The sequence below is a fragment of the Vespa mandarinia genome, chromosome 3 (assembly GCF_050613455.1).
Source record: "Vespa mandarinia isolate Hongniang chromosome 3, ASM5061345v1, whole genome shotgun sequence".
In the NCBI taxonomy this organism is placed as follows: domain Eukaryota; kingdom Metazoa; phylum Arthropoda; class Insecta; order Hymenoptera; family Vespidae; genus Vespa; species Vespa mandarinia.
The window spans coordinates 10,552,501-10,562,597 of record NC_140812.1 but is presented as its reverse complement, the minus strand read 5'-3'; the positions used below and the strand labels follow the sequence as shown (position 1 = coordinate 10,562,597).

Sequence of the window (10,097 nt, the reverse complement as noted above, 5' to 3'; positions counted from 1 at the left end):
CGGGGTACTTCGTCGATCGACGTTAAGGAGCCGACGATGGATCGTCGTTGTGACGGAGAGACCAGGAATTTCACTCGTTGAATATGGAGGAAGAGAGAGAGAGAGAGAGAGAAAGAGAGAGAGAGAGAGAGAGCAATGGTGTGAGACCAGAGGCCTGTCGATCGTTCCTAAACGACGTGCATTCAAGCCCGCATCCGTTGTCATGGAAATCGAAGGACGGCTTCACCGTACCGACGTATTGCCGACGTAACGGCGTTGATGCGATCGCGGAAGAAAGAGCCGCGGGCGACTTTAACTCGCCCCTTGCTACGATGCACCCTCTACTCGAACGAAAAATCCTCTTGCACCTTCGTTCGACCTTTCCCAATTTATCTCACAAATTTTTTTCATCGATCTCTCTAGTCCTCTCATCCTTTCGCGATATTTTTAAAAAAGAGGAGAAAAGGAAAAATAATAATAAAAAAGAAAAAAATTGAAAAATAAAAGGAGAAGAAAGTATGAATGAATGAATGAATAAATAAATAAATAAATAAATAAATCAATAAATGTAGGTATACTTCTCGAACGAAATCGAATAATAAATATAATGCATATGAATTCGCGAGTATATATTTTTTATTTTGCCGGGATAAGATTTCAATTTGAAAATTTACTCGCACGCCTACTTGAACTTTTTTAAACGTCAGGAAAATGCCGAGTGAACAATTTACAGGAATATCGTAATAAACGTTATAGAGCTTACACGAGGGAATAAGTAAGACGAAAGGAAGGAAGGAAGGAAGGAATTTGAGCTCGTACGTGGTCTCGACCTGAAAGGACTTCGACCTTCTCGTAAATTGGCGTAAACTACACCTGGCGTAAATTCGCGTGCGAACGCGACAGGTTTCATTAACGCCCGCGTTCCTGACTATCATACACGTGGGACGTAAGATCTCCTATCCTGGCAGGAGCAACATTGTACCGTGTACCGTGCATCTGGCCTGCGTTATCTAAAATATATATATATATATATATATATATATATATATATATATATGTATATACATACATTTCTAACGTATACATGCATATGTATGTTGCACGTACGCACGTAACTACTTACTAGAGCTAGGGACGATAAACTTCCTAGACTTCCAACGGTAGCAACACTCGAGGTATTTATCTGCTTATCTTTTGGGTTGGTTGTCGTGCACCCTTAAACCTTATTGCTATTCCACTTTCCCATGTTTTCCACGAACGTTAACAATTCTTTTGTTTTTCGTTTTTCAAAATCCCACATTTACAACGACCTTCTAATCCTCGTTCTAAATTCTACGTTTATAACTCTTAATATTATCTCAGATAGAACGATATTGTATGTACGTCGAAGATGAAATATTCGTCGAATTCGAGACAAAAAAAAAATGAAAATAAAAGGAGAAAGAAAATAAAATCAAAATCACACGATTACACGATCGTACGAGTAATTTCGAACGAACTAAGAAATTTATATATGTCGTATGAAGTACGCTACATATGGTACGTATGTACGTAAGGGTACCTTTTATCGTGTAACCTTACTTACAGTAACTCGAACTTACTTCTAGAAAATGACTTTCGGAAGTGTCTTTCCAGAGATGGGAAATTACCGCAACGTTCTCTTACCAAGTAATACCGGAAAATGGTGTAACACTTTGAAAGTGACCACGAGTAACTGCGATCACCGAGTTGGTAGATACTGGAGCAAGCTACGTTTATGAGAGAAGTTATGTGATCTCATACGTATGTATGAGCATAGAGTATCATTCTTTAGGATCTTACGATTTTTTTCTTTTTCTTTCTTTCTTTTTTTCTTCTTCTTTTTCGGCTTTTCTTTTTTTTTTTTTTTGTTCTTTCTTTTGTCATTATTACAAGTTCACGATTGTCAGTCGAGTAAAAAAAAGAAAAAAAAAAAAAAAAAAAAGAAAAAAGTAAGGAAGAGAAAGAAGAAAAATTTATTCCTTCATTAAATATTTTTCATTAATCGATTTTCAAGTAATGATTATCTAATTGAATTGTCTGAACTATTTACTATTACTTCGTAGGGATAATCTCTTTAAGACCGGACCTTCGGACGGAAGGGCAAACAAATTTCACTCGTGACAACGTAGGTAGTCTTGTTTCTCTCGTTCTTTATCTCTCTCTCTCTCTCTCTCTCTCTCTCTCTCTCTCTCTCTTCTTTATTCCACGTGACGAACTTAATCTGTAATTTGCTTTCCAGAGAAAATCACATTCGCAATCAAGAGAGGCGAGCATATCAAAAAGGTTTTCGCGTGAACGATCCGACGAGCAATTATGTTCACCGACTACGTTAATGCGGTCGAAGCTTTTTTTTCGAGAAAGGAAAAAGCTTTTTGGACGATTCAGCCCAAAGATGAGGATGAAAAAGAAAAATGGTCGGGTGGAAGGAACGCAAAATAAAATATTATAATCCTTATGATTAACCTAATATCGGTGAGTAAGATAAGAAAAAAAGAAATGGAAAAAGAAAAAAGAAAAAAAAAAAAAGAAATAGAAAAAGGTCAAAAACAAAAAGAAAGAGAAAAATGCAAATCATCGTAAGATCGAATTGGGAGTCAATATTTACGATTAAATTCGTACGTGTGATAGACCCTTAGTAGTCATACTGACGAAAATTAAAATCACTCTTCGTGGTATCCCTTTTAATTAAGTTCGAGTGCGGGACAATGGGGGAACGGAATATTTGATGGAAACTATAGGGATTGGTAAACGATCAAAGGTATAGGAGAGTTGGACCGACAGCGACGCTTTATTTACAAGCGTATATGTCCCGTCACTAAATTACGCTCTTCAACCGGCCGCTTTAAAATGTCCCTTCGTCGATTTCATAGCTTTCATCGTTGGGAAATGAGGAAAATTCGAATGGAACGTGATTACATTACCACCATCGTGGTCGGGCTATTGCGAAATTTCCTAAATCATAATCAACAGAATCTATCGCGCGATTGTCGTTCGAAATGGAAGGACCGAATGAGGGTAGGGATAGGAGGGAGAGTAGGGATAAGGGGGGTGGGTAGGGGTGGGGAAGGGTTGCGGGGATGACTGGAGCCAACGTTCGAACTCGACTTACCCGTTCAAACTTGTTAATTGCCGATATAAACAGAGCAGTTTCCGTCGATGGCGCCAGCCACGAGTTGACTCTATTTCCCCCTCACGGCCGTCAAAATTTCGTCTGTCGTTGGCTCAACGAATCTTCGTTTTATAACACCAATACCGATTTTACAACAGCTTCACGATGAATCTTGATCGGATGGGGGGGGGGGATGGATCATTGAAGATATGAACTTCGAATGGGGTGTCTCTATTCACGCGTCTTCTATCTGATTTTAAATCTGTTTCTTAAGATATTTTTCATTGTTCATTACAAAAAAAAAAGAAAATAAAAAAGAAAAAAAGAGAAACGAACGAGAATCTCGTACTAGAGTTACGAGTACGAGATACAATGTGATCTCTCGTAAAAATTATTCAATGTAATTCACATGACGATTATTTTCCTTTAAAGTGGATTTTCTTTTTCTTTCGTTATCACACGCAAACGTTACGTTTTAAAATACGAAAAATAACGATCGCAGTTTAGCGTTCGTCCATTATTTTTTTTTTTTACCTAGACTTAAAGATCTTTCGTCATATTCATAAGAAGGATTTTTACGATTTTTTACGAAGGAAAAAAAAAGAAAAAAAAAAAAAAGAAAAGAAAAAGAAAGGAGAAAGAGAAAAGGAAAGGGATTTGGTTGTCTCTCTCTCTTTGCTTTTCTAAATTTACTCGTAACCATTAACCAATTTGTCTAAGCGTATATATATATATATATCGCTTTCACGTGCAACTCCTGCGCAATAGAATTGTCTAGAAATCCGTGTTTCGAAAATTGTTGGACGTAAATGCCGCGTATGTTCTCTACATTCTGGTCTTTATCCAATACACGAACGACGATACCAGTCGATGTTGGAAATGCCCACGTCAAGATACCCATGTGGTAATTCGAATTTCAAACAGTCTGGCGAATTTCCATTGTATCCGCAACGCGACGTATGTAATTGCAACGCTTGACTATCCGTAACTGGCTTGTTACATTGCCTCCCTGATTGGATAGCTCACCTTGCTACGAGGAAAACGTAGCGATTATGATATAGAACACGATACTCTTAATATTTATCGTAAATTATAAAAATTATTACGAATATGCATAACGTATTAATGAAATTAACGAAATATCGTATCGATGGTTCTAAAGGAAAGATAAGAATTATTAAATGAATGATAACACAACAAAATATTCTTTCCGGCTTTCGATGGCACGTTCGTCCTATTCGAAAGTAAACAGTAGACTGAGTTGTTTCGAAATTATTTCATAAGATATACTAAACTATCAATAACACGAGTTCTTAGAAAGTAAATAGAATGCTTGACTTGTATTTCTAAAATCATTTCGAAGGACACATTGAACGATAAATAATAAGGTTTTCTTAATGTCACATTTTATATAGATATTTATTTATGAATGAAATACATTGAGAAATATTTCGAACGCGATTTAACCAATTACATATATTATTTCATTCGACTCGGTTGATTAAATCTTCAAACGTATATACCGACAACGACAACGACGACACTTAAAATCGTCGACGTTGCCCATGTATCAGAATAACATCGTACTCCTCTAATATTTTTCTCGGTCGTTAAGCCTAAATTATTACATTGCTTAACGTACTTATGTTATTAGCCCTTGAAGAAAGTCGTATCGATGTAATAAAGTTCTTCCTCGTTTTCTTCTTTCGACGAGAACTTTTTCTTATTCTCTCTTTCTCTCTCTCTCTCACACTCTCTCTCGATAAAGAGAGGAGCGTCCTTTTTGCTTTTACCATCCCTTCGGAATTCGTTTGCGAAAGAGAACCAAAGCAAAGTTCTCCCTTTAATTCATATCTCACGTTCACGCCTCGATTGCCAAGCCACGCGGCATAGTGATTAAGAGAAACTTTGCCCTACGGTCTTATTCTTCTCCACCTTTCTCTTTCTCTATCTATCTATCTATCTATCTATCTATCTAACTATCTATCTAACTATCTCTTAACGCACATCATCGTCTTTATAACTTATCTTCTGATGCTTCTTAACGTTTCGTCGTCGCAGCTTCACCGACTTCTCCTGCTTCACGCAGACATTTCCTCTTTCGTCTCATCTTCCACGATGTCTCCAAAGTTCCGAACGTCTCAGGCAGACCGTGAAATCTGTTTCCCGATAAAAAAAAAAGAAAACAAAAAAAAAAAAAAAGAAAACAAAAAAAAATTTCGTGTAATTCGTTGACAACGTTCTTGGAAAGTTCTCGTCAAACTTCTCGTCCCTCTTTCTCGATCGGAAAATGCGTAAAGCTCGAGACGAGCTGGCCCATCAAAACTAAACGAAAGGGAGGTTATCCTTGAGTGAAGGGTATTAAGTTTATAAGTTTAGTCACTCGACCTCTGATGTAATCACATTTATTAACATTATTTAAATAAAAAAAATTTTAAATAATCTATATAAAGTGTGATCATTATATATATATATAAAGAAAGAGAGAGAGAGAGAGAGAGAGAGAAGAAAAAAAATATATTCAAAATTTCGATTCGTTCTAACGGAGTTAATGATCAATATATGTATCTAATGAATAGAACGAAGCCAAGCCGATGTTTCCACATTGGTGAACCTTCACAATTAGCTTGTCCAGAATGAATCCATTAGGGATATGCCGAATTACGGTTGTTCGTTCGTTGGCTTAACACGACTCGTTAGAGACGAATCGAACGGCACGTGCGAAACGTACCATTGGAAAAAGGTAACCAAGTTGAAAATCGTTACCAAAAGTATGGACTATTGTAATCGATAGGGTTGCTAGCTGAAGAAAGAAATAGATATAAAGAGAATGAGAGAGAAAGAGAAACAGAGAAAGAGAGAGGGAGATTTACCTTTCAAGAAATTATTTCTTCTCAAGTTCTCGAGTAATTCCCACAAGCATTGTTCTCGTAAAAACAGAGAGGGAGTAAGTAAGTACTTAATTTACGATCGATGGAGAAGTCGCAGTGCATCGATGTATCGCGACTTTTGATCCATCGACGATAAATATCTACTCGTAAAATCGTAATAATGATAAACCAGGACCGACCTACTCCGAGAATCTACGATCCCAATGCCCTCATCGGATCTCAAAGAGGACGAAGAGGTGGAGAAAGAGGAGGTAAAGGAGGAGAATAAGAAGGAGGAGGAAAAGAAGGAGGAGGATAGAGGAGGAGTACTCCGTTGCGACCTTCGACCTGAGAGAGTCGTAACCGGTTCGAGTGGAGCGAATAAGCGCTCTGTGCCTTTCGTACGTAGTGTACATATACATACGCCTCACGTAGGGACTATCCTGTATGAGAGAAGAATTCCCGTGAGAACGACGACGATCGAAATGGAATATCGAGGAGAAAAGCGAGAAAGGAAAACCGCAAAAGACATTGGCATTTGGTTCGATTCGTTCGTAAAAATGTCGCGTCACGTACGACAGTTCGTTCTATATTTTTCTTTTTTTCTTTTTTTTCTTTTTTTTCTTTTTTTTCTTTTTTTTTCTCCCTTTCATTGTATTTTTTTTTTTAATTCCTCTTTTCGTTTTTTTCTTATCTTGTTTTTTACTTTTTTCTTTTTCTAGATGCATTGCCGACGACGATGGTGACCATTACTAAGACCTTACTTCTACCCTAAACTCATCGGCCATTCGATGAAGGTGAAAGTTTTCTTCTTTGGAGGGTTGCCGAAGAAAATTACCGGATGGAAAAAAGTAAGAAAAAAGAAAAAAATAAAAAAAAAAAAAAAGAGAAGAAGAAAGAAAAAAGTAAAGGAAAACGGGAAGGACGTGTCTCTCGTTTCGAACTTCGAGATCGGAACCTTCGCGATCGTTTCCAACGTCGCTCGTGCCTTTACTCGTGCGTTTCATCTACGCACACGTATACACGCACATACACACACACAAATACAAATACACATGCATATACATATACATATACACGTGCACTCGTTTCTCGTTGGGGTGAAAAGAAACTTTATTCGTTCCGGTCTAACCGAGAGTTCCAGTAGAGGAGGTTCTAGCGAGGACGCAAAAAAAAAAAAAAAAGAAAAAAAAGAAAAATCCGTGATTAGATGGCGGAGATGTAACCACGTGGTTCTCCTCTTTACTCTTTCGCTCAGAAACCGCTCAAACTTTTCTATTTTTTTTTTCCCCCTCCAACTCTCCAAGAGTAGTTACCTCTATTTCTTTCACGCAGATAGATACGATCGATTACCGGGTAACTCGTAAAATATTCCTAAACTCGCTTGGAATTGGGAAGGGCTAGGGAAAAGAAACAAGAAAAAAAGAAAAAATGGATAAAAAGAAAAAGAAAGAGAAAAAAAAAAGGGGAAAGAAAATGAACAAAGCGAAGAGAAATAATCGAGTCCATTGTCGTTTCGTACGACGTTCTCATGTAGGACGATTAATCGGATCGTTAAGAGCAATTACATACATACCTGTTTGTCGATCATTCATTCGATGGTTTTAACTGGATCATGCTCTATGTTACGAATTTACGAGAGTATTCAAGGAGAGTTCAAAACGCGTTTCTATGCATGCATGCATTCACGTACTAGGTACCAAGTAGGTAAATGAAGAAAAAAAATAATTAATGCGTCGGCTGGATGTATGTGTATTAACGATAAGTATATATAGGTATATATATATATATATATATATATATATATATATATACTATGTACAAAACGTAATCTCGCTTGTGCTTTGATACGGAGCACTTGTAAGCGAACAGGGTACCTGGCATTCACACGACACATGGCCCATTACGAATTAATGTAGCATTTCACGGCGAATTAATTACACGGAGCGAGAACTCCCGAGTGCTCTCCAGTACGAAAGAGAGCCGCCCGAGCCGCTGAGTCACCCGACTGCTACTCGAGCACCAAATCGTTTTAATGGAACAACTGTTACCCGTCAAGCCTACTTTTGCCTCGGAGCATTGCGTGAGCGAGAGCTCAGAGTCTCGTAGCTCAGAGCACGCGACAACGCGCGATTTTTCCGCTCCGATTGTTACCGCGAAATGCAACCACGTTTCTACGGAAAACCGTAACGCTAACCACCCCCGTCCCGCTAAACCCTCGCCAGCCCCACACCCCCTCTCCCAAAAAAGAATCCAACCCCGTCCTGTCCCATACCATTCCGCTTATACCGTTACAACCAACTCGAGTTGAGCTTTACTTGTTGCGATCCGCTTACGAAATACCATTGTACTTTCGTTCTTTCGTTTCGATAAATTCGAATGGCTTTGAATTGAAATTTTCTCGCAGATTTCTTGTTTATATTTCTTTTTCTTTTTCTCCTTTTTTCTTTTTCGTTTTCTTTTCTTCTTTTTCTTTTTCTTTAACCGTTTCCCCTTCTCCTTTTTCCTTTCCACGAATGAAACACCTAAGTAATACAATTTTTTCATTTCAAGCTCATTTCTTTTTCCTTTTTTTTTTTTTATATATTTATATATATTTTATATATTTATATATATATATATATATATATAAAACGAAAGGCGCGAACAAACGAGAGAAAAAGATTCATATTAATAGGTACTTATATTGAGAAAGAAAAATAAAGAAAAAAGAAGAAGAAGAAGAGAAAAAAGGTAGAGTAACATAGAGGGAGAAAAAAAGAAAGAGAAAAAGAAAGAGAAAGAGAGAGAGAGAGAGAGAGAGAGAGAGCAGACGATTACAAATGCATCACTTACGTGTACACGCACGGCATATAGTCAGCAATATTTTTCGCAAATGTGTTGCTATCTTTTCTGCAATTTACTGCAACAACTTTCTTCTTCTTTGCTTGCACATAACAAAGGTAACTAACGTATTTCGTTTCTATGTGACATGTTAACTTAATTTAGTCTTAAAGAGTAACGTAGAATGAAACTGAAAGATAATAAAGAAAACGAGTGAATTTTCGATTAGACGAGAGATAAGTTTGCTCGCGTTGGCAGAGAAAAGATTAAAGCGAGAGAAAATCATTTCTCTCTCTCTCTCTCTCTCTCTCTCTCTCTCTCTCATAAGATCACTAAGAGCTTTATTCTTTTCACGACGAGACGGCCACGCTCGCTAAATTTCGGCAAAACGAAATCTCGTAGGTCGTGTATCGTGAGCTGGAACCCTCGCCCGGTTTCTCGTTCGATTTATGACGCAATCAGATACCATGGCGCACGGAACTGACCATAAAACATGGGAAACTACGTTGTCACCCTGTAGTGGTAGTAGTGGTTGTGTGTTCTCGTGGTGTTGCCGCAAGTTGTACAGTCTCGGTCAGAAATCATTCCGCTTTTAGACGTCGCCTTTCTTTTTTCTTTTCTTTTTTTTGTTTCCATCCTTTTTCTTCTCTTTCTTGTTCTCTTTCCTTTTTTCTTTTTCTTTTATTTTTCTTTCCTTTTTTTTGTTTTTTCTTCTTTTTTTTGTTTTATTTTTTTTTTTTTACCCACCTAACCACGAGCGAGTTACCACGATAACGTGGAAAAGGGAAAAACTGAGAGCTATGAGGATGGGAAAAAAAAACAAAAAAAAAAAACAGAAAAAAAGAAAGAAAAGAAAGAAAATAAAAAGAACTCGAATAAAGCGAATCGAGCGAGCAAATAGGCAAGCGAGTAAGCAACTAAGTAAGTAAGTAAATAAGTTGATACTTATCTAAATTGTATTTTTCGTACGATGTGAAAGTCACGAAAAAGGGAACGATATTTGTCATTTATCTCTTTCACACGTGTTATAATCTTTTTCTTTTCCTTTTTTTTCTTTTTTTTTTCTTTTTTTTTTTTGACAGCAACTTTTTTTGACAAACACTATGGTCGTATATCTAATGACAGATGTAATTTCGTACGAATGGTCTTACTGTAAATCTCTTTGTTACTTATGAAAATATACTTACCCGTGTGAAAATTGTTACGTATAACGCTAAATATGTAAAACCGAAGCTATCCATTATTGATTTAGCATTGTTCATCGAACAGTATTTCCCAGTAAAACAACGTTATCC

The 10,097-nt window shown here is 37.2% G+C and overlaps 1 long non-coding RNA gene across 1 annotated transcript in view; it reads left to right on the top strand.

Annotated features, from left to right (window-relative positions):
* Window positions 1–1,421: 1,421 nt before the first annotated feature.
* LOC118445069 (uncharacterized) overlaps window positions 1,422–10,097 on the top strand; it is a 40,041-nt gene continuing 31,365 nt past the window's right edge. Inside the window, exons 1-5 of the long non-coding RNA XR_004839141.2 lie at window positions 1,422–1,518; window positions 1,587–1,761; window positions 2,064–2,125; window positions 2,240–2,472; window positions 6,702–6,830. This is a non-coding gene — a long non-coding RNA (uncharacterized LOC118445069). The remainder of the gene's footprint in view (window positions 1,519–1,586; window positions 1,762–2,063; window positions 2,126–2,239; window positions 2,473–6,701; window positions 6,831–10,097) is intronic.